Raw genomic sequence first — 25,781 nt, forward strand, 5'->3', positions numbered from 1 at the left:
CATGAGTAGAATCAAATGCAATCATTGTTCATCTGGTATTGAGTTTTTCCTTGACTGTCCTCACCATGGGGTGGGAGGACTCCCAACAGGTGGGCTGGGAGCAGGGGCAGAGCCATGGACAGCCTCTCCTTATCTGACTCCTTGTGCCTTTGATGTCTGAAGTACACAGTTAGCACCTTCCTTCCTTATCAAGGGTCTCATGATTTGACTTGCCAAAGCTTTTAGTGGCTCTGGTTTCCCACGCAGTGACGTAAACCGTGTGTCAAGAAACATTTTTTTTTTTTTTTTGTGGTTCAGTGACATAGAAGTGTAAGTGTGTTTATGTTCTTTGGGGTGGGAGTAATTTTCAGTTTAGCAACTTTCTCATGTACTCTTGGCTCTCCTGTTATCTCAGCAGCCCCAAATATTTGGTGGAAGAGCCTTGAGAATAGTTCCTGTTATTGTTCAGCAGTTAGACAGTGATTAGACAATTAAGTGTTGAGAACCCCAGACCTAAACAGCAGCGATCGACTCTCTGTGCCTAGCATTCACGTCTGGGAAAAAACGTGGATAATGTACTGTGCATCCCTGTGTCATCACTTAGTCCTTTGTGTTCTCATTTTGGTGGATTTACTTGTATCATAAGCCCAGGATTTCCTCTTCTCTGTTTATCTAAATCCTGCTCCTCTTTCAAGGCCAGTCTCAAGTGGCTTATCTTCCACAAAGAATTCTCCAACTGCTCTAACTCATGGAAGGTCCCTTATCCTCATAGTCTTTATCAGCTGCATCTCTTCTGGCTACTTCTCAGCAACTGTCATTTGTCCGTCATGCTGTCTTTTCATAGATGTTACTGAACTTTTGTTTTCATTGACTTCGCAAATGGATATGCTTCCTCTCTTCAACCAAGACATGGAGAGCAGGGCAGGCTATGTTAGAATTTTTTGGCATCATCTACATAATCAGCCCGTGTTCACAGCAGGGGTTGTTAATAAGCATACACTGATTATTAGATTACAGGGCAAGAACATGTAGACAGTAGGTCTTGCTTTCCTTTTGTAGCCTGTTCCTCTTCCACACAGCTAGGCATGGAGTCAGTTTATATGTGAGGACTGGTAAATATAGAGCCACTGACTAATAACCCTTCAGGGCCACAGAATTGCACCCTCCTGCTTATCTTTCTTCTCATTTAGTGAGCTACAGTAGGTGCTTCACGCATGTTTGTTTATTTGCTCTTCATGGACCACTAAGGTCCTCATAGGGTTTTAGCATCCTGCCCAGGAGCTCATGGCCAGTCAAGGTAGAACTTCAATTTTGAACACAGGTGTGAGTAGCTTTTATCCTATTGATCTTTTGCCTATGCTGAATTCCTCCACCAAACGTGCTCATGCTTCTGTTTTAGCCGTCCAGTCCTTGACCATTCTTGTCACTGATAAGCCATGTTTTTTGTGTGAACATCTCTATTTGACTGAGCTATCTTATGGACCTTTGAAACTAATACGTGGCAACTCAGAATTGTCAACCCTAACTTCTAGGAGGGTCGTCCTTATCCATTTTGAATGGAGAGGTAGGTGGTGAGTTATGTTAAATGACCATTGTATCAGTCACAGAGAAGATGTTCTGCTGATGGAAAGAAAGGAGGCATCCCTCCCCCACCCCCATGTCGCATGTACAGATGCACAGGAGCACACACACATAACACACACCGTTGGAATGAAAACAGCAATGGGTTTTATTTTCATTCAAGTGCAGTTAGATTTTTCTGGATTTGCTTTTAATGCTATCTTAGCATTTACTGATAAAATGAAGAAGCGGTTTACATCTGTGGAGGTAACACCTGACTCGGACGTGGATTTCTTTATGCCAGGCTGATTGGACAGTCCCTTTGTCCACTTTAGCTCAGCACAGAAGAATGCCTCGCTCCTTCTGCTGGGCGTGCCAACTCTTTCAGCTGTTCCAGAAGCAGGATGGCAGGGATTTTTGAGCAGTGACAGCATGGGGAGATGTCTGCCATCAGGTGTTTGAGGGAGGTTCTATTCTTGTTCTTCAGATTGCTGGTTTAGATGCGGCTGACCCTCCCTCCCCTGCCGCCACCACCGATGTTCTCATCTGGGTGGTGAAGAACACTACGGTATTTTCTCCACTAATATTTGGGTTTACAGCATCTCTTTTTCATGTTCCCAAGATATACTATCTTCTGATTTAAGTCTTCTGAATCATCTCTAAAGACCTGATGGAGTGACTTGAGCCATCAGAGAAATCTGGCTTATTGTGCCTTCCTCATTTTTTACAAAATTTTCTGGGTTACAACAGTTGTTCTCAAGACTTTAATGTAGTGGTGTTTGGCCCATCAGAGACCTGATTTCTAGGAGGTGGGCCTGCTAATTTGCATTTTCACAGTGTTCCAAGTAGATGAGAGAGGACCTCTGGGTTGCACCCCTAGTCAGCTCAAAAATAGCTCATCCAGTATTTGCTCGTGACAGTTTAATTGTTCTGTTATTAGGGTGATATAGTTAATAAAATAAATGATGCCCAATTACTTTTGACTTTTTGATAAATCATGAGTTCTTTTTGGCATACATAAGCCCCATGCAATAATTGTTATCTCATTTTATCTGCCAACTTTTATACTATAGAGTCAGGAAACTCTTGGTTCTTTCATTGAAAGAACCAAGTAATGCTGAGAGGTCACAAAGGATCCTGAGACAAAGAGGTTTGTAGAGGCTTTGGTCCTGCCTGTGAGCATGTATCTTGAGTCCTTTTGAGAACTATTATATTAGAAATTTGGAAGTTCCTTTTTTATCTTTCATTCTTTTTGTCCCTTTCTGCTTGCTGCATGGTGCCAAGGAAGCATTGACTTTTATTCCTTAAATAAATTGAAGATTTTTTTTTTAAGAGTACAAAGGAATTTAACCACTTGACTTATTAAGCCACCGCTTCATATGGAAATGTGTTCCAACTTTTCTCATGTGGCTATGATCACCTTCTAAGTTGCAAAACTTTAGTTTCATGTGAGGTTTATAAGAAATCTAGGACCTCCCTATTGGTCAATTTGTTGTCTTCTTACATAGTTATTATTCCAAATGAAATCTTTTTCACTGTTGTTGAATAGTACCTCCTCAGTCTCCTTTAAAAAAAAATACCCAGAAAAATACTGGGCAGTGTAGAAAACAGAGACATTGGCCATTGTTCAACAGCAAACCAGGTCAGCACCAACAACACTGTGATTCATTTCTACTTAAATTGATCTCTGGGTACCACCCACGCTTGCTATGAACTCACCCTGCAGAAAAAGCCTGTGGCCGTTAGATAAGGAAATAGTTTCTTTTTGGCTTTTAGTTAATAAGTTATCAACTATGATTTTATGTGCACTTAATAGACATACTTGTCTTGTGAATATGGCAGATCCTGGGATGCAGCCTGAAATAGGTGGTTATGATGGGCAAGGAGATAGTGCATGTGTCCAGGGCCACCCTCACCTTGGTCTGAGGTTGTTGACTTTCCACTCCAATCCTGCAGCTTTTACAGTTGAGAAACTTAGATGCAGATCAATCAAACAACAATCTGATGTCTAAAGCAGGACCTATGTTATTTGCACAAAATTGCTGAATGCTTATACTGGGTTCTTTGCAGTGGCATGGGGATATGTGGAATAGGGGACTCTGTGACCTAAAACCACATGCCCCCACTTTCTGGGGCTGATAACACTTTCATTTTTTTCTTATTGAAAGATTTCCTCAAATTCAACAGCATTTACCTTTTCTTTATCCCTTCTAAGGTACTGTTTTAGAGCACAGTAAGGGGTTCTATGGCTCAAAAAAAGTGTCTCCAAATTTACTTTCCATTTCTAGTAGGTACAAATTGGGCTGGAACTGAGGAAGGAAACTCATCCTGTGCTTTGGAACTGGCATGAGTAATCCCATGCAAAGGAAACTAAGTGGAGTAATGGGAGGTGAACAATTTGGATCCAAAAGACCCCAAACCAACAGTTTTTACAGTAAGCATTGAAGATCCTGCCTTGGACTGTACTTCTTCCTGTGGGGCCAGTGGACTAATGAATAAAGAACTCAGAAGCAGCTCAAAGCGTCTGCATAGGAGCTGCAGAGTGAGTGTTCAGGAAGGAGGGCAGAAAGGGCCTGGCTTTGTGGCCACCTTGTAGCCAGAGTACACAGCGACAGGCTTCCCTTCTCAGGGTCACCTCTTCCTCTCTAAAGAAGTTGTACTCGGCCTAGACCTGGCTGTGAAGAAAATTAAGCAAGTAATACATGTTCAGTGACCAGCAGGATCGGGAAGGGACATGACCTTTAAGGGTCTCTATAAACTTTAATTCCTCCTTATCTTCCAAACTGTTTGAGAGGGCATCTTCTAGAACCGGTAAGGATGCTTATTGCACTGATTCCTTAAGACATAATTCATGTATGCCATGTTCCCTCTGATTAATGATCTACCATTGAAGTCATCATGACCAGCCACGAGGTGAAATGATCTTCCTTTATTCATAATCTGCTGTATTTGAAAATATAACTGACAGAGGCTACCTCAGAAATATGAATTTCCTGACAGAACCCTCTGTTATTCCAATTTCTTTGTGATTCGATGCTACTTTAATTATGTTTTCTTACTTTTCCTTTCAAGAGCTGTTTATTTTTGTTACTATAGTTATCTTCCGATGCCTCCAAGTATTTGGCGGTTTCCCTCAATTTGGGCATTGAAACAGAGGCATTCTAATTTGCCCCACGGTATTTGCTGTCTCCCAACAGTAGATAGGGTGGCTTACATTGATTAAGTATTAAAATATTTCCATTGTTTTGTGTTTGGTGCTTGCAAACTTGGAACTTTGCATATTATTAAGAGCTTCCTACACCTTCTCTTTGAAAAATAATCAGCATATTGCTTGCCTCCAGCAACCCTTTAAGGAAAGCCTGAGACAGTGTTTTTCAGTTTCTGAAAAATTTAATTCCCAATTCAATGGTAGGACAAGCAGACTATATCTTTTGAGGTAGGTTAACAAGCTATTTGTCCTTTGTGTTTTTGTTTTCAAACTCATTTCACATTTGCAGCTCTCCATAGTGAAACTAATTGCTTGCTTGATTGTGGCAATTCTTTATTGCATTGGAGAAAAGACTTTGTAGATGTACTTTGAAAGTATTCTATAGTACCTGCAAGAGTGCTTTCAGAGAAACAGTAATTCTTCTGGAAAACACAGAACTTTTACATGAAATTCAGACAACACCCACATGTGTGGTGTTTCTGTTTAGAAAACATGGAAAGCCAGCTCTATTCATGTGTGCTTCTGATCTTAAATATGATTATTCCTCTAAATATAGTTCAGGACATTTGTCAGCGAACTGTGAAGCTCTTGTTAAAAATAAAATGGAAATTCACATCTCAAAATAAATGAAGAGTTAGCCGGAAGGCGTTGCCGCTTGTGGTTTTCATTTTGGGTTGGAGAATCTGGGGCCTGTGGAATTCCATGGTGGGTGACCCCATTTAAATAATTATTCCAAGGCTATCACATTGTATCACTCTGATGGCTACTTCTGCTGCTTCAGGAGAACACTACAAAACTGAATTGATTTTTTTAAGAACATATTTTTATATTTGGTCAATATATAGAAAAATGGGGGAGAGGAAGTGAAGTGATTCATTTTAAATGACGTATGAATCCATATCCCCCTGCAATGCTGTTACAAAACTCCTGTTAGCACTAGAGTTGAGTGCATTTGTGAAGAGGAAGATTCTCATCAAACTCTGTGCCGCTGTTGTCAAAAAGAGATGCATGAATTAATTCCCTGAAACCAGTCTCCCTTCTGTGTTCTGCTTTCTAGGGTGAATTCTCATTTAGGCTACTCATTAGTCTCTAAAGACCATTCCTGACCTTCAGAATGCACATTTTCCTTTTCTGGCAGTTGGGTTACATGAGGAGGACACGGACAGACTTTGACCTTCATTTAGCAAATGACCTTGACTCTCCTTGGAAAGTTTGTCAAAGGGGTCAAGGAGAGGACCAGAGGTTGTTAATGATGCATTCAGTACTCCCCTTTTGTTGTCATCTGAGCACAGAAGGACACCTAATTTGTTGTTTCAAAAAGTATGTTGACTCCCCAATTCTACACATAGCCATTCAGAAAGCTGCTAAACATTCTACTGCAGCAGCTCTGGTGACTTGTGCTAGGTCCAAAATCACAGGCGTGCTATATTAACTAGGCACTGTAAAAGCATATTGCAAACATTATTATCAGAGGAGAACATCTTTATAAGTCTGTAATCATTCGAATAATAATGGCAGCAGTAACAATGATAACTGACGGATGATAAACCAAGAATGGATGCCTAAGTGCCTGTCTCGAAAAAGTCAGCTTGTAAATCAGTGGCAGAGCAGAGGCACGGAGGCATTGATCTGACTTCCGGGCAGAAACCTCCAACCCCTGATATGGGCAAAGAAAATAGAACCACTGACAATGCGGGAAAATGGGTGTTTGGAATATGGCAAACCTACAGAAAGGAGTTTCCTGATTATTTCAGGCTTACTTTATGTATCTCAATCTAGGGACTTCTTGATCAAATAGAGTATTGCTTGAAATTATAGAAACACACAGTCAAAGAACTCTGTTGGTGGGTCTGATACTCATGCCCTGCCATGGTATGGGTAAATTGAGTCTGATGAGCTCACGGATCGCTTTCCATGTGCATCAAACTCAGACTGGCTCTTCAAAACCTGCAGCCGCCTCTTAAGCCCGGAAAGCATCTAAGCAGTAGAAGCACACACATCCCTCCCACTTAGAACCTCATATCTTCTGATCCGCCCAGCATCTCTGATAGAAATCAGCTTTGGGAAGATGCTTTGAACTCCTGTTTTGAGATGACTGCAATGAACCTCTACTTCTCTCCCACCCTCCCCTATGGATAAGGCCTTCCTTCCAGCTGGCCTTACTGGACTTTATTGCTCTTATTCCCCCCAGGAGCTGTCTTTGAAGTTGGTGGGAGCTGTGCAGTGGGCTGGGGGGAGTGGAAAGTCGAAGGGGAAGAATCAGGGTTAGCTAGACCCATGGACTCCATGAGATTACAGGTTTCTCCTCTCTCCTTTTTATATATTTATTTTTATTTTGAAATGCAGGTCTTCTCTTGGCTAAAATAAAGGGAGAATTGGTCTGGCTTTATAAATCCTCCGGAGCCAGCTTATTCATACAGAGGTGACTGAGGAGCTGTGAGCTCTGGGTGTCATAATTTGGAAGTTGGGCAGACACCCAACTTGATTTAGGCTGAAGTTGTTTGGTGGGTGGGGAAGGTCCGGGAAGTATCACAAAGCTTAAAAATGAATCCTGATGCTCTCCCTCTCCTAGGATCTCATTTTCTAGCTACGTGGGTCAAATTACTTTGCCTCTTAAAGCCCCAATTCTTCTTACCTGTAAAATGGAAAGAAAACTCTCTTAACTCATAGGGTGGTTTTGAAGATTAAAGGACATGATATTCTTAAGGATTTTATCCCATTTCTGGCTCATCCTAACAGCACCATAACTTAAACTTTGTCATTATCATTGCTGTATTTATGGCAAGGCAGATTTCTACTAAAAAGGTATCAGTGTTTAAAGGGCAAAAATCGACAGACTGTAAAATCAGCACCACTGGAAGAACTGTGAATGTTTCTTCTTGAATATGTAAATGCTACTCCAGATTGGGAGGGGGTGGGCACCCCATATGTAGGACTTTGGGATTTCCTGAAATAAGTGGGTGTCAAAAGAGGGTGCCTGCGTCATTGGTAGATTTGTCCTTGAACATGCACCTGTCTGGTTTGGGTTGTCACAATTTTGACACTCAAATTTACATCTTGTCTTTCTTTCTGTTTTTACTTGTTTGGATTTCTCCCAAAGTATTTGTGGCTGAAATTTCTTTTGGACTCTGAACTGTCTTTTTTACATAAGCTTTGGACGGGAATCAATAGAATGTCAAGATGCCAGGCGCGCTGGGCCTAATAGCAGGTGGGTGTCTGCTGGACGGTGTGCCCCATCTGCCTGACAGCAGCAAATTGAGGCCAGAATTAATGAGTCAGGGAAGGTGCTGTTGGTGTGGCAGAATTTTTGCAGCATTTTCAGAAGTAATTTTGTTTTTCCCTTCTGATGGGATTATGTTGGCATAAGACATTCGTGGTTATGTGAGTGCATGCACACGTGTGTGCTTTTTTAAATTATTGTCTTTATCATGGCATTGAACCTGTTTATTAGTAGAAAGAGATAGCCACACTTACCTGAACTTCTTATGGTACTTTAATTTAAGCTAATGATTTGTCTTGGTCTGTTTAATGTCCAATGAGGAAAATGCTCAAAAGCTGATGAGTCGCTGAAGTTTTTGTTGACATGCATCAGGACATGTTCTTGTTACGTGAAGGGCTAGCCGATCAGCAGAAAGCAGGTCTCATGGGAGGAGAGGAAACGGGTTCAGAGCCAGACACTACTGCGTTTGAATCTTGCATCTGCGTTTTCGAGTAGCTTGAAAACCCTCAGTTCCTAGGTTCTTTTAAAGATTAAATGTGGAAATGCAAATGAAGTGGCTGGTGTACATCACAGACACTCCCTAAATACAGTGGCTTTCTAGCTAATCCTCCGAGACAGAAGGCATAGTGATGATTCGGGTTTCTTTCGTGTTTATCCCTTCACTGGTCTTTTTGTCTGTCTTATTATCTGTCTTTGACTGGGCTTCTCTTGTTTCAGCTTTTAATTTCAAGTATAACCTCAATTCTGAAACCCATTATTGACCAGGAATGCCCTTTAAATTTGTGCGACCTCCCACAGCGGGATGGTATTAAAACATCCTGATCTAGATTTGGGCAGAAGATGAATAAAATGGAAATGCGGCCTATGCAAATCAGCCTCTCATTTGTTGGGAGGATGGTCTGGAGGCAGCAGCAGTTGCTCAGTATTCCAGATTCTAGAACAGAGCAAGCAGTGCTCTGAATGACAAGCCCGTGGCTTCCCAGGGCTCATTACAGGATGCCACTTAGCCCCAGAGAAGACTGTCCTCTTATTTAGTGGTCAAAGAGAGGAAAGCAATAGCTTGACAGTACCTTGGAGCTCTAGGTCAATTTAGGAAATGTGACCACATCTCCACTTCTTGGAGAAACTTTGACATTGATGCATTTACTTAGATTCACAGCCTTTCTTTGTAGGCATCCGCAGTGACTGGTACCACGCTGTTAGCACTGGAGACTGATTCCACAATACAGACTTCTGTTTTCTTCTGGAATGAAAAATTAAATTTTCTTTACAAAATGGTGACATGGCACACATTCTCACAAAGTTTATTTTACAGTATCCATGATTTTTAAATGTATAGAAATGGATATTAAGTAATGAAAATTTTTTTTTTTTTTTTTTTTTTTTTACTTTGAGTCAGGAAAAAGAGTATGTTTATTTACGGGGCTCAAGAGACTGGTTGCCCCAAAATTCCTTACCCACATTTCATTTGAGGAAACAAATGGACAAATGGTCTAATATCTGAGGTCACTTTGCAGAGTTATTACTTCATATATATTCTACCCACAGTGAAGGAAGCATGACACATGTGATTCTGTGTCATTTCATTTCAGTTTGGGTCATAGCTTTTGAAGGATGTAGTGTTGGGTATGGCTGGCAGCTGTACCTGCAAACATGGATGTAGTTTGGTTTCAACTCACAAATGGTACCTCTGACATCAGGTTACTATAATTACAGCTACCTCTCTACAGGTCGTATGATGTATGGATTAAATGTATATATAGGGCCAGTTTTTAGATCCTGAAGGTTGGTGGTAGGCAAAAGAAATAGATTTTTGACACAATTCTATTCAGTGGCCATGTGAGTCCATATTACGTACAACCACAAAAATTGGAAGTTATACTCCATGTATGTATATGTCAAAATACATTCTACTGTCCTGCATAACTAAAAAGAACAAATTAAAAATTAAAACATAGCCATATGAGCATTATTTTCATAGATGTAAAATTAGGCCTTATGATTCTATGGTGTGCCTGCATGTGCCTGTAAGACATAGTTGTGGTTTGTTTCATTTAAGAATCTCTATTGAAGCGGGGGAAAGCTTGAAGTGGGCACATAAGGAATAGGTCAAAGTTATTTCCTCAAAAACTCTTAGAGATCTTTTCAACCCCACTGATTGATTGATTTTCATTTGTGTTTGTTCGAGTTACATAACAGAATAGTTAAGGAGTCTAGAATGAGACCAGTCTGAGTTGAAATCCTGGCATTTATTTGCGTGGGTGTTTGAGTAAGTCGGTCATCCTCTGAGGGTCAATATTCATGTGTGTATTAGGAGTAACTGAAGAACAAATTCCATAATGCTGCTGCCTGGGTTAAATGAATACATCTTAAACCAGGTGTCCGTCACATAGCTAAGGGCTCAATCAACCAAGGCTATTGCTGCTATAATTATACTGTGACATGTATAAAGGGAATAATAATTAGTTCTATCCTGAGTGGACCTCCTAGGAGCACCACGAGATATTCGTGTATAGATTTACCCTGTAGAGACAGTGCTAAATAAATTCTAGCTGTTTTTTTTTTTGTTGTTGTTGTTGTTGTTGTTACTAACTCAGGAGGAAAGCACCTAATTTTAAGGGCTGTTAAGTAGTAGCTTTTAAAAAAGACATGATTTTATAGGATCTTGTGCATGTTAGATATAGCTTAAGTTTTTTTGCCATACATGCATTTAGTTTTCTGCCCCATTTTTTCATTACACGAGTCTGGAGGTTAGAGCTAAGCTACCTCCCTGCTCTTCCCTCCTTGTGCTTATCTGAAATAGAGAGCCATCTGAAAAACAAAACAACAACAAAACAATATAGGGAAAAACCCATGTGAGGAAAGAAATGATCCTTGTGAAGGAACTTTGTACAGAAAAGCATTGAGGGATAATGTCCTACAGGACAATGAAAATGACTGGCAAGGTTCAATTCCGGTGGGTTAGAAGGTCTCTCCCAGGACTTCTAGAAGTACATACTTAAGGGGCGTGCATTGTCTGTGGTGCCCACCTTCATTTTTTATGTTATATCAAGATTTTACAAAAGCACAGGTAGGACACAAGAATATGTAGCGCTCATCCCTTTTGTCAAATCAGAGATTAAAGGAACTCTCTTCACCCAGCCAGAGTCCTTGCTAGTGGTAGAGGACAGTGGAGAGCAGCCAGAGTTCCCTTCTCATAGTTCCCAAGGAGTTATCCCATTGAGCATTGGATGGGCACTGTGTCCCATGAACGGAATTCAAATGTGGCTTAACGCAATGAATTTTAGGAGGAAACACTCCTACTTTGGCAACACTGGCTAGAAGTCTCATGCACGCCTAGAATAGGGCCACAGATGCCTTGGAGAGATGGGTAGTCGGAACACAGCCTGGGACTGTCCTGGGGTAGAGTCAGAAGAAGCACAGCTTCTGGCCCCCTTCAAGACTGTCCCTTCAAGACATTGTTAAAGGAAGGAACTGTAACTCACTCTGTATAACATCAAGAGCGGCATGTTGATTGTCCTGCTCTAGAGAGGAAAGCAGAAACTTCCTGAGAATCAAGCAAGAGGAGAAAGTGGCCTTTCTTAAGCTAATCACAATCTTGACAATGGTTATTATGGATGTTTTGAGAATAGCTGGTGATTGGCACCGGTTTCTTTTATTTATGGGCTCCTGTGGTGCAGTGGACTGTCTTTATTCTGCAATAGGATTTATTTGTTTATCCTTTAGAGAATATGGGCTCCCATACTCCTTCACCAGTGAGTTGGAAGGCCTGGGAAGGCCCTGCAATTAAATTCTCTATTGTCTTAACCTCTCTGAGCACTGGTGAACTAGGGCTCCTTAGTACTTGCCTCCCAACATGAGCGAGTGAGTTGATTAATGTTTGCACAAGACTAGAAAATGCCTGTTCTGAGTGGAATGTGCACGTACCAGGCTGCATAATATTGACTCAGGACATGGTACTTATTTCCTTGTTTAAATAATTAGCCAAAGAAATTACATTAAAAAATGCCAAAAGGTATAAATGAGAAAAATGCAGGGAGCAATTAAAGCTGTAAAGACCTTTCTTCTACTGGTCTTATATTTGTATTTCTGTAAAACTGCGTCGGGTGATGTGAAACAGTGAGACAGGTTCTTCCTTTGACATTCGCAGTTCTCTCTCCCCTTCCTGTCTTTCAGGACATGACAATATGCCCTCCAGAGCCACAGAAAACAGGCATTCTTCTCTGGACTCCAGGGCCCTGCCTGGGTCGGCAGAGAATTCCTCACTGTGCCTGAGCTGGTGGCTGCTGCAGATGCCCACGCACAGGCTTCTAAGTGGGCTGAAAGCTGCTTTATGAGTCTTGCAGCACTGGTATGCACGTCTGCAGCTGCGCTTCTGCCAGAATGCTGGTGGGCTCAGGCCTCCTTGGCCCTACCTTAGTCAGGCCTTCTGTGCGCGAGCCATAGGAGGCTTTTGTCCTGTTCAGTTTTCACTGAGCATCCAAAAGGCCTAGAGTGGGGGCGGGCGGGGGGCACGGTCCAGGCAATGAATAAAATTGTAAGAAGGCTGAGCAAAGGCAAGAGGCAGGGAGGGCCTCTGTGGCATGGTGAAAAGACACTTAGCTTAGTGCCAAGCCATGTGATTGGCATTCCAAGGCTGCTCCTGACTGGCTGTGGGACTTGGAAGCCCCTGTTTCCTTCTGAGTAAAAAGGTGGCTCCAGTAGTGACTTAGGAGACGAGGTGAGATTAAAGGAGGTGCTGCCTTTCAAGTCCTGTCAGCAGCACTGCGTGGGCCTCTCTCTTGGGCAGCCCTCTCTCCCCAGCTTTGACTGAGTTGAATATCAGCCCTCTGGGCTGAAAGAGAAAAGTTGTTTGCTCAGACATGATATTTCTCTTACTAATCTTCAGATTTGGTTTATCCCAGACTATCATTTTTCAGGGCAGTATTTATATTATACCGGTCTTATCCTGACTGCCCCACTCAGGGGGAACGCTAGTGTTCAGTGAAAATGGAATACTAACATTGTCCCCGTTTTAAGAATGTGAACCTTTTTATTTCTAATCACAAGCGTCAGGTAGGTTTACTGTGGATAATTGGGAAAATCCAAAGGGAAGGGGTAAAAGAACCACCAGTTGTGACCTCAGCATCCAGAGGATTGCTGAGTGTTTATTACATAGGCATGGGATATGGACAGAGGAGACTTCATTACATCGTAATGTGATATATTTTTCTTAATGTATTAGTTAGGGTTCTTGATGCTGCCGGGTAGTTTTTAGAGAATGAGGTTGGACTTTTTTTTGTTGTTCATATTTAGCAAGAGATTAGGTAAGGAGAGAAAGCTGTACGCGTCCTTGGATTTCTTCCTGAATCCTGCGGAAGGTGGAGGTAAAGGACCAGGAAAGCAGAGATAAGTGCTTGCTGTCCCCTTCCTAATGCCCTGTAGGAGTAGCAGCGCTTCATTGCTGCTGTCAGTGATGATCATGGTGGATATTTTGATCAGTATACCTCCATGAAGTTGATTCTGATGATTAAAGTGCATAAGTATATTTAATTACAGTATACAATTGATATACATAGTTAATACTTAATCAATGTATGTATAACAGATAAACTCACGTACACATGCATGTTATATATTCACATATGTATATGCACATTATGTATTATACAAAAATATATGACTAATCCATACGAAAACTCTATGATGTGCAATTTTCCCTATCTACAGATGAGGAAAATGAGGCAAAGAGAGTAAGTTACCTGCAAGTCACAGAGCCAGTAAACTCTGGAGCCAGCTTTCAATCCTAAGGGACCATTGTACTTAAGCTTTTATCTTCTCCACTTACTGTGTTAACAATGTTGGTGTCAGAAATAATGCTCAATCAGGCAAAATAAAGTTTCATTTATGAAAGATGAACAGGTCTTATAGATCCGTTATACAACTCTGTACCCATAGTTAAAATACCTTATTGAACACTTAAAATTTATTGAGGATAGATATCATGTTAAGTGTTATTAATATAATACAATAAAATTTCTAACAAAAGAAATAATGTCCAAAACTGATGTTTCATTGTCCTGATAACTCACTTATATAATTTATGCACCCATTTTTACATAGTTTAGTAGTTGAAAATACGGTATTTAGATATGTATAAACAAATATGTAAAATTTTATATATAAAACGTATATAAAAGTAAAAAGCTAAAAATAAAAAGCATCTCTTTGGTTTACTTGTTTTTTTAGCAGTTGAAGCTTTACCATTAGTCAGTATGGAATCAGTTGGTAATGATTCTGTTATTGGAACCATGTGGCTATGATGTTTCTCACAGTAACAGGGAGGAAGTTAACATCCAAAAGGTTGACACAGTAGGTGAGCTGGTTTTCATGGGGCTTCTGTGGAACAAAGAAATGAGCAGGGAGCATGTCTGTGTAAAATTAGTAGATTTATTCATGTATTAATGTTCTGCGCTTGGCCTTCATAGATCAATATCCTTCACTTTGGCTATAGGGAAGTCTTCACTATTTTATGGAACCAGTATCTAACTTGATATTTGGTCCCTTGCCTGTATCTTAGATAAGAGTGTTATGATTACTTCTTTTACCAGTAAAGGGGGAAGCTGACCTTTACTATGTTTTCAAAATGTAGACACACACACACACACACACATACACACACACACGCATACACACTTTCTTTCTGCATTTCAGGAAGTGGGCACAAGTAAATTTTAGCCTTGAAAACTGCTTTGTCATCTAGTTTGTAGCTGGCTAAGTAATGAAATAAAATAAAGCGATAACCAACAGAAAGGCCAACCTCATCATGGCTACTCTAATTGGCACTGACAGCAGACACCAGTGTGAGTGTGCCAGTCTTTCCAAAGAATTCCTGCGGAAGGCTACTCTGTCTGTCCCAGATCTTCCTGATTTGTTTTGTTTGAACGTTGGTTGTATAATCTTGTGGTTTCTGGCTCTTCATCACCTAAAGCAGAAAAACACATTGGATCCTTAGGTTGCTCTTACAGGATGCTTTTCAAATGCCAACTGTTTCAACAAATTAAAGGACTTGACCATGATTTTTTTTTTTCTTAAGTGAACACTTTGCTCTTACTCAAACCCTACCACAAGTTCAGCAGAGAAATGCAAACAGCCTCTTTAGATGTGGTCACAGTTGACAGTCCAAATGAATCCAGTCAAAACCCTTAAGACCAAAAAAAAAACTCAGCCCTAGACCAAGAGCTCATATTTCAAAGATGGCATTAATGTGATAATGAGCTGAACATCCTTTTTAGCATAAATTTTTCCTGTTTAGGCGTTACCCACAATGCTGTAGTGTCTTAATCACCCTTTTAGTAAGATACCTGGAACTCCACCATGGTAGATATGGAGGGACTGTTTTGAGGGATTGCTCTTATTTGAGCTTTCTTTCTAATTGGTTATAAAGGAAGTCAAATAAAAATATTCTTAAGTGAATCAAGTATGATTCCTGAGTACTGAATTTTATTTTTCTTAATGTTATAAACCTAAAACGAGTGCTTATTTTTTATATCCTCTCTAGATAGGTCCTTAAGTATAAGACTTGACATTATTACTTAAAAACAATAAAAATACTTCTGATACAAGAACCTTCCAGTAACTGGATGAACTGCTCTGCTTTGAGTTATTTTTTAAGAGTATCCTCACCTACCTTTAAGGTAGGTACTGTTTTATTGGTAACATTATACATATAAAGAGATTTGGGCTTCCAGAAATTCAGTATCTTGTCAAAATCCTACCACTAGTTCAGGGTTCCTTAACAGCAACCCTGCTGACCTTTTGAAGTCTTCCTTGCTGTGTGAGGTGGATTTAGCAGCTTCTGTGGTCTCTGACCACCACATGCCAGTCACACCCCAGGTCATGTCTATCAAAATTGTCTCCCACAGGGTCCAATTCTTTGGGATGGGCTGGGGAGGTAAAATTACCTTCCCTGAAAACCACTACACAAGTTAGATGACAGAACTTGGGAATGTTCTAGACTAATTTCCTTCCACTGAACTCTTTCTGTTTAACTTGTTTGTAGTTAACAGCTTCTCACTCTTCTTGCCCCTTTCTCTCTAAAAAGCCAATCACTAATGTCAATGATAAGTGTATTGATAAAGGTCTCCCTTTCCTTCTTGTGGGTTTATTCAATTAAAGATAGTGCAGAGGTCTCTGTAGTTAAGGCAGTAACATTGGCACAGCGTCTCATGCAGTCCTATAGTAAGCACTTCTTCAGTTACTCACCTCGGTGCCCTCCCTGCATGTGTGCTTGGGGCATGCAGCTGTCACAAGTGCTCTGAGTCAGACTTGTGATCACCATTTCTTCAGGAAGTGCTGAGTGACCTTGAGCAAGTCACTGAATCATTTGTAAATCTTCTTTTTTTCCTTTTTGAGGAATTGAGGACCACCTCCTACCCTTGACTTTAGGGAGTGATAGATGTGAACTGCAAAATATTTTGAAAGGAATTCTGAGGTGTCCAGTCCACCAAAATGTAAATACCACTTTTGAAAAATAAAGCATTGTTTATTGGAGTTAATTTTGAGATGAAGTAGTCCATTTGTCAACCACTGATTTTTCAAATTGTCAGAAGAAAGCCAGCAGGCAGAAACGAAAGTTCGTTTTGAGCCAACCTTTCTGAGGTTGGTTTCTGTTTTCTCAGTGGTGGATGCTTTTTTAGGCCTTGGAATCACTGAGGAGGTAAATACAAAAACCACTGTAGAAAAGCTAAATGAAAGCACGTATCAGAGGTGACTTATGCTGGTGACATCCATTCATTTCAGAAATGGAGGACACATCTTACCCTTTTCCAGAGTCGTTACGTGTGAGGTTCATTGTTTGTGGGAACGTGTTCTGCTCATTAGAAAGTCGATGGCTGACAAAGGTTAGACTTTTGAAGATGCAGGGGCAGAGCACCGTCCACAGGCCTACCCTTACTCTAGGTGATCCAGAGCAGGTTCATGTTGTGCATGCACTTGAAAATGTAAAGTAGGTAAATGTGGGTGCTCAGGAATTCCAATACCTCAAGTCTGCAAAATAGCTACTAAATTGTTTTTGCCAATTAGTACATAGGATTAGTGCAGAATAAAGCAAATCTTCATACATCCAGGGTTATAGCAACTAAATGTTTCTTCTTAATTGCTCTTAGTTTATTAAGTGACAAGTGTATATGACTACCTAATTTGGAAGTGACGTGGAATTTTGTCTGGTAAATATATGCCACTTATTATAGGTTAATAAATATTTCATGAACTAAGCCCTGACTTATGGATATGAGGAAGAAAGGGACATTATGATTACACAGAATGCCATATAATTTTAATATAGATTTACCTTTTTTAAAAAAAAACACATAACAATCAAAAAATGGATAATGCACTCCACTAAATTGAAGACACCAAAGTAAATTACCACTTGATTTAAAAAGTGTCAAATTAGGAATTGCTTTATATGTTAGTCAATTTCACCCTGCTTGAAATGGGTCTTAAAATAGATGTGATATGATGAAAAAACATTTTTGTAAGACTGTTTTCAGAAACAAGTGAGAAGATAAAACTGTTTTTCTATTTCTTAATTATCATCAATATAGATTTTTTTGATGATAGAAAAGAAAATAAGAAAAGGAAGAACGTAACTCTAAAGAAGGAAGGACAGAACTCCTCATTTTTGGGTCATTGCATCTTATTAACTGTATCTCCCAGCAAGTGGTAGTTGGGCTGCCAATTGTGGGACACACTGTAAGTAGAGATCACCACTGACCCTTCCTTTCTCATCAGGCAGACAGGTGATAGAACCTCCTGTTTGGTGATGTGTATCAACTCTAAGAATAAATAGTGTCTGGTGTATACAAAGGGGTGGGTATTTGTATTGCCTGCTCTGTTGTAAACTGGAACCACATGATTTCATTAGCTGTTTATGCAGAATGTCATACAGAGCATTCTTGGGCATTTAGAGATGGAAAATATACCAGTTGGTTAGTCCCATGAGCACAGGGCTTTCTTTGTAGGCATTCCATGACATTTCCCAATCACATACATGTTTTATGTAATATTTTCAAATCAGTAGTTGAATGGTCAACATACTTCACACCTTGGTACAGGTAACATTTTCTTTTCTTCTTGGGTTAAATAATTGTCTCTAGGTTATACATTTTTTTAAGAACATTAAAGTTAAATATAGAAGCATAAATAAAAGATACTTGATTAGATGTTTGTATAATATCCCTAGATTAACTACTTTTTTTTTTCAAGAATGACAGACTTTTAAGTAGTTCATCACTAAATTTTAGACTTTCCTAATATCTTCAGGTTTTTCTCCTTTGCCTGTGTGCCCAGGTTCTGTATCATTTCTGAAATTCCACAAAGGTAACCACTACCTCTTACACATGATGTGCAAACTCTTTCCGGGCCCGCCTTTCCCAGCTGTATGAATGGAGGGTTGATTTGAGGTTTCTTTCATATGTGTATCTTTAAGTACAGTTGAAACCCTGGTTGGTTTGATAAGATTGAAAATGTGTTGAGCCCAAATCAGTAAGTGCCAGTAGGACTTTAAATATGTCATGTAGTTTCTAAGGATAGGAACCAAGGGGAATTGGTGGGTATTTATAGTATACCTGGGCACCAGTGAATAAATTTTATAGCCTCTGGATTCTACGTCACTGTCAACTCTGAGCTATTTCTTTCAGTTGTTCATCAATTTTTAGTTACCTGAGCCTTTTGTTTTTATTTTTTTCCTTTTCATGAAATAACTTTGCACCTGAGTCTTAAGAACTTAGCATCTAATTTTTTAAATTATATTTTTAAAACTCTTGGTCCCTTCTTGTAGGATCCCATCATTTGTCAGCTGATTTAGAATATTGGGTTGAAGTATTTGTTAATTTGTCCACAAATTTATTAAAAACAATATTACACTAAGTACATAGTATTTAAATGCTATTACTTAAATAATAATCAAGTCATGGAATTGTATCTGACTTGAAGGATCACAATTGTCTAAGAGAAAATATGTGTTTTCGATAGTAATGAAATTTTTAAGTTCAATCAGATCGTGGCCTTCTGGACATTTGTTTTTTATGAGTGGACTGTAACTTAAGCTCTTTGATCCAGTTTCTACAGAACATTCAAATGGAAGTTGGTAAGCCCAGGTAATTCACCAGTCATGTGATAAAACAGCTAAGCTCTGTCTTAACTGTCTGGCAGTTCTGACAGCTGAGAACATGGCGCCAGGCGAGGTGGGAGGGGCTCTGTCTCCATACTGTGCGGAGGCACATAGGGTTGGGTGCCCTGCCCCCAGCTGCAGCCCCACTGCTGTTACCCGCCAACATGGCTTCCTTCCTTTGGATTCCTCAAGGCTTCTCTGCAGATAAGGGCACATTAAATAAAGACAGTTTATGTTGATTGGAAGAGGTCACCTACTACTAAGGAACCCCCCTCACAAAGGGATGTCGTTGACTACTCACTTGGAACCAGAATAGGCCCAGGAAAGGTGCCTGCGGAAAGTAGAATGGAGATGGAACAAGCCAGTGGACTCAAGATGGGTTCCAGAAAGGAATAATATGAGAAGAAATTCCACAGACATACCTAGGCTTGTCAAGGGGCAGGACTTTGAACTTAAGGAATGTTGTAGGTCTATAACAGGAAGCAACCCTTGAGGAGGTGACTGAAAACACAAGTTGTAAAGGTGATGGAGTGACTGGCAGGGAGCAGGGGTCTTGCCCAGGTCCTGTCTATGTTTCAGATTTGCCCTCATTGAAGGGGAAGGGGAGGAGAATTGCAGGCCTTGATCCCTAAAGCTGGGGAGGTCTGGAGGTTTGTTTTTGTTATTTATTTGTGTGCGTGTGTGTATGTGTGTGTGTGTGTGAGAGAGAGAGAGAGAGAGAGAGAGAGTCTATGACTGTGATTTTGTGCACATGAGCATAGCTCCATTTAACCCAACTCTCCTCTTATATCTGTAACTCTGCTTCTTCTGCAAGTCTCAGCTCAAATGTCTCAGATGAGGCTTAGCTTGATCACAGCTGTTTAAAACTGTCCCGAATGCAGCCCTTCATTACACCCCTTAATTCCTTCTAAATTGGTAGTTCTTGGAAAACTTTTGAGAACTTTTTCCCTATAATCCTCGTAAGAACAAAAGTTTTCTTAATAGTTCCATATGTACCCATAGTCATTAGCTAATTGGAGATGCATGTTACAGATTACAAAGATCCTGGGTTTGGGGAGTCACATAATCCTAGGATCAAGTGATGATGTTTACAATTTGTGTTAAGTTAAGCAAATGATTTTACTTTTCTCAATTTTAGTATTAAAAACATCTCAGAAACAGATTAGTAACAATGGCCTACATGAATTCTGTAAGGATTAGTAATAAGGTGTAAAAATATTCTGACAAGGTTGCCTGGCATTGAGAAAGGTGCTCAGTGGTTGGTATGAACATTTTTCAAATATATGTCTGTATACTTGTTTATTTGTGCTTGTGTATATGCATGTAGCCATAAGAAATCATGGATTCCTTTCAGAGATAAAGAAGAAAGAACCTTTTGAAGTCTATATGAAAAGAGCTTAGGAATTAATGTCCTGCTTTTATCCAAGGTATAAGTGCCTATCATGTTCAAAGGGCACCAATAGGATTAATATTAAAAATTTTTCTTTGAAGTCCTAATACAGAAGGTCTAGAAGTAAAGTCCATAGCTCTTTCTATATGGGAATAAGTTCTCAAAAACAAGAAGCAGGCCTGGTGGGGAAATGAGGCAGTTTCTGGTTTGCTGTGCTTTCTTGTCTTCGAGGATGCATCTGTATGTTTTCTGGGTTCCATGAATTAGGTTGGGATGATTCAGTTGGCTGGCAAGAGGTCAACCTGTTCTTTGGGCTGTTGCTTGGAGTCAAGACCTTCTAGTCCCCTGGAGCAGATTTGCAGGTCTGCGAGATTTCTCATTTTCATTCATATTTGTACAGGTTGGCAGCTGCATCTCTCAGGAAATCACAGTTCATTTTTTGACTGTCTAGGAAGAGTCTTTTAAAATACTGGTACCCAAAATACAAACGAGGTAGAAAGCAAGGACACCGCACCTCCCCAGGGGCCAGGAGCAGGCTCTTCTGAACCTTTGTCGCTGCTGTCTTTTTCCACTCCTTATCATCTCTTCCAGATCTGGAGAGGACAGAGAAACTGTCCTCAGGGGCTTGGGTGGGATCAGTGAAATACGTACCAGCCCTCATCTTCACCAGATGCTTAAAATGAATGCAGCCTTTCTGTAAATATGAACATAGTCAGACACGCTTTTCATGTCCTCTTGTTTTCTTTTCGAAAAGCAGCCGTGCATGGTTCACTAATTGTCATGTTATGCCTTTCAGACTCCTGGACCACACAGAGGTTGGGCAGTAATACAAGATGGGCTGGTTTTGAAGTGACTATTTCTGCTTTTATAATGTGTAAAAAGGATTTAATGTGAAAATTTCATTTTTTGGATTTTTTTCAATGCACAGGTACAAGAACTTCAGATTTAGATACTCCAGTGTAACTAAATTCATCGTTTTCCCAGAGATTTTTCTTTTTTAAACATTTGCACTATTTAAACTCTCTCTGGATATCACCATGGTGCTTGGGAGAGTTGGGATGTTGCATAGGCGATCAGTTCCTGCACACATGCACTGATCAGGACAGACTAGCTGTGCCTCGTTATGTGGTATGTTGACTTTCAATTGATTTTAAGCACACTTTAAATGGTAATGAGAATGCCAAGCTGGGAAATAGCATATGGCTTCAAAGATCTGATTCTCAGAAAGCAAGCAAACATTGAAAAATGATAGAGTTTCATGATAAAGTCAAGGTAAAATCAGAAAGTTTGAATGGCGGAAACGATTTCTTCTTTTTCATTATTTTTTGCTGCGCCTTTATTATATTTTATTATTTTGATAAGGAAAAAAATATAACAAGAAAGACCAGAATTTGCTACCCAGTTGGGGTCAAATTAAATACAACATGCTACAAGGGTATGACTACCTCTGTGCTTTGGAACTCAATCATTCTTATAAGCAAAATTTAATATTAAAAAGTCAATTAAAATATAATAAGGAAAAGTGCAGATCAAGGAGCTGGAAAATGAGAGAGAATGTATCAGAGCATGAAAGAAAAATGAAGAGAAATATTCAGTAGGCAGAAGTACATAATATACACACACATATATGTTACTTAGTACATATTTCCTTAAGAACTTAGAGAAGTATGTGACTAAGTGAGGTGAATGAGCATGTAAGGACCCAGTTTGACATCTTGGTTGTGGCCACCATTTTGTTACTATTTTGCCTGGTAGATAACCCTCATAACACCCTGAACCCTATAGGACAAGCAAAGTCATTAAAATAGTCAGCTGAGCATTTCATATAGCCACTGATGGCCAAACTGTTTCTTGACTGACATTTGAATATTCAACAGTTTGCGGAAGAGGCAAGGCACAATCCAGTTGGCCGTAACCCACTTTGTTGTGTCTTGCCATATGAATCCCTTTGTCCTACCTTGGAGTGCTGAGTTCACCTATCCAGCTGTCACTCAAGACACTTTTACCCAATAAGTCCCTTATAAATTGCATTTGTGCAGTCCCAGATTTCTGTGTCTTTGGTCTCATGGCACCTTCCAAATGTGGTGGCCAATTCTCACACACTGGAGTGGGTCCTTCCTCTTTCCTTCCTTTCTTCCCTCCTTCCTTCCTTTCTCTTTCCTTTCTTTTCTTTCCAGATCTGTCTAGAGATATTTGATTTACTTTTTTCAATGTTTTTCACTTGTTCTAATTTGTTGTACATGATAGCAGAATGTATTTGGACATTTTGATAGATTTTTTATTTCTTTGTGAAGAAAGATATCATATAGGTGCCATTATAAGTTTCTTTAATTTGTTCACTAGATTTTGCTGGCTACCTTTTCTAAATAGCCAAAAGTCTATGAACTTACTTTCTAAAAACCATACTGTCTTCTTAGGTAAGAGCTTGATATTGGAAATAGCAAAATACAATGATTTTAAGGTATTTAGTGAATTGAAACAGCTTGGGAGAAATTCAGTCTGCTCACTGAGACATCATGCTTCTCTTCACTCATTTCTATTTCTGAGAAATCTGAAGACATTGGTAAATTGTGCAGTAAGGTGTGGTTTGAAATTATATATGGAAACATGGTTACAGCTGAGTGGTACTTCAGAGACCATATATTCTGGTGGCAATTTTTGGCACCAGTAAAATTGATTTATTTATAGTCATAAATGTAATTGTCTGCAGTTGGAAACTCAACTAAATTGATCATCAATTTCAAACTTTTTTAATGTGTTGTCTACACCTGTCACTATTTTACTTCAGTTGTTCCACTCAAAACTGCTTAACTTGTTACTTCATATAGACATAACCTCAGTCTAATGATAAAAATAATGATTATTTTTATTGAGCACTTACTCCATTCAGGCCATTCACTAAGGAAAAGCCTTGCATAAGTGGGCTCGCTTAATCTTTACAGCTACACAGCAAGCAAATTTTGCATTAGAGATGTTAAATGATTTGCTAAATGTTCACCCACAGCTCATTAATGGCAGAAGGAGTGTTTGCACCTAGGAGTCTTGGCTACGTTTTGTTCATCCTGGAATTTAATAGGTTTCTTCACTGAGTAAGGTGTTACAAAGGAATTCTAACTTAGATTTTCAAGTAATTTTTTATTGCATGAGTAATACCAGGTACTGGAAGGATATTCAGGAAATTTGGTCCTCTCTGACATCCTCACGAGCTCTTCATATGCCTCACAGGACATGGCTTTTGATGGGACATTCAGATGCTTTGAGATGTTCTCCAGGTCTTAGGAATGCTTCTCTGTTAGACCTGACAGTGCATGGTCCCCAGGACTATGGGAATCTCAAGCTGAAGAAGACCTTAGACATCATAAAAGCTCTCTTCTTTCTGGTAGAGTTTTAATGCTCAAACCAGAGAGACTAAGTGACCACACATTTAGTTAGTGAGAATGCAAAGGGCTCTGGAATCCAAACTTTCCCTCTTCCTACTCTTCATTCTGAATGCAGGTTTAATCATAAGCATGTTCTGTGTAACTCTGCATTAAGATGCAATGAGAGAGGTAGGTTTTTGGTTTTCTTTCTTTTTGTTTTTCCTTTTTCTTTCTTTTTTCTTTCTGTTTTTTCTTTGATTAGTATAATAAATGCAAACAACTTTTGGCCCAGTGAAAACACTCTTGCTTGACTCTGTAGGCTAAAGGTGTTTTTCAGAGTTAGAGATAACCTGCTTTGGCTGCTACACCCTATGCCTTTCTCAAGAACAGTCCTAAGGAGGCCCATGGAGTACGTGACCACCAGAGATACATGTTGCTCTTCCTAATCCTTAAGGTATTCCTGGAAGGCAGGTATTGATTGTCCTTTCCACTTACTGGGAAAACCAGGGACTCAGCGAAGTTAAATGACTCCTCAGTATCACAGCTGCTTATTAGAATATTCAGGAACTGAACATGGGTTTTACCAACTATAAAGCTTGCTTGTTTCCCTCCATATTATATTGGACCGAAGAAATAATAACTTTGTTTAACACACAACAAAACAAATTCGTAAAGTTGTACCTTAACCATTCAGCTTAATCCTTTCTTCCACCCGTCTCTTCCCTTTCTTTCCTCTGTATTTTTTTCCATCAGCCTTCTTTCTCTCCTTCCTTTCTTTACCTCCCTGTCTGTGCACCTGCATCTCTCTCTTTTCTCCTTTCTCTTCTCTTCTCTTCTTCCCCCTCTCTCTTTCTTTCTTTCGCTGGCTAATAAATCCATATGTGTATTTTACGGAAGAGGGAGCCAGGTCATGAGAACATTAAGTACTTTTCTATCAGTTACACAGGTAGTAAGTATTGCGTCTGTGATTTAAATCCAAGATCCAGATGAAAAGATAGACTGCACACAACTGTGGAAGAGTAGAAATGGTATTATTGTCACAGGCAGCAGATGTAACAGTTTTTAGTAGGACATGGGCATCATCGTAGTTTTAAATATGACGGTAGTTAAAAGTTGCGAGGTAAAAGAGTCTAGAGATGAAGAGTTACGGGCTAGGTGCGGTTTAGCTCATTTATGGGGTTGCAATGTCAGAAAGGGAGGTAGGAGAGCTGCTGTACAGAGAGAACTGACCTCTAGAAGAATTAATTTGACTGATAAGAGGAACCAGGAGGTAAAGATGACTTTTTTTAGTATGGGTAACTGAGGGAATGTCAATGTCATTGGTCAAAATCAGAAGCCAGAAGAGCCTGAGAGATTTGGTTTGAAGTTCCAGATGGATGGCTGGCTGTCAGAATCCACGGGTTTGGAAATGTAAGACTGCATTTCTGATCAAAAGCTGTAATTGGGTTAACATTTTTGGATTCAGTTCTGTAAGATTAAAGTGCTACCATTTAATCACATCTTGAAGGGAAGGTGCATGGGAATAAAACTCTGTGTACACATAGGGGTTGGGAAGCAGACAGTGTGATCAGAAGGTTAAAAGGGATGCTGACGAGAGGGAGAGTTTAGGGAAAAGAAAAAAGTGGTCAAGAGTGTCAGTTCTTGCAGAGAAACCAAGGCGAGGGAAAGTAAGGCTGAATGAGACCATGAGATGTTGTATTATGAAATCATATTGTATGTCAGGATGGGGTAAGCTGGATTTGATGGAGCCAGAGAACAAGAACTAGAGACACTATAATTTACATGAAAGCAGACATACAGGTGGGATGGGAGCTTGGTGAATGGCTGGTGCTGGGAAGGAGTTTCTAGAATGGCAAAGACCTGACCCTCTTCATCATGTGGAAAGAGCTGGTCTGAGGTCAGTTCTCTGA

General features: G+C 39.9%; 1 protein-coding gene across 6 annotated transcripts in view; it reads left to right on the forward strand.

The window, feature by feature from the left end:
* The window catches only part of Flrt2 (fibronectin leucine rich transmembrane protein 2), an 85,930-nt gene that overhangs the window by 40,256 nt on the left and 19,893 nt on the right, over nucleotides 1–25,781 (forward strand). The gene's annotated exons all lie outside the window — the stretch shown is intronic.

The sequence above is a fragment of the Sciurus carolinensis genome, chromosome 2 (assembly GCF_902686445.1).
Source record: "Sciurus carolinensis chromosome 2, mSciCar1.2, whole genome shotgun sequence".
In the NCBI taxonomy this organism is placed as follows: Eukaryota; Metazoa; Chordata; class Mammalia; order Rodentia; family Sciuridae; genus Sciurus; species Sciurus carolinensis.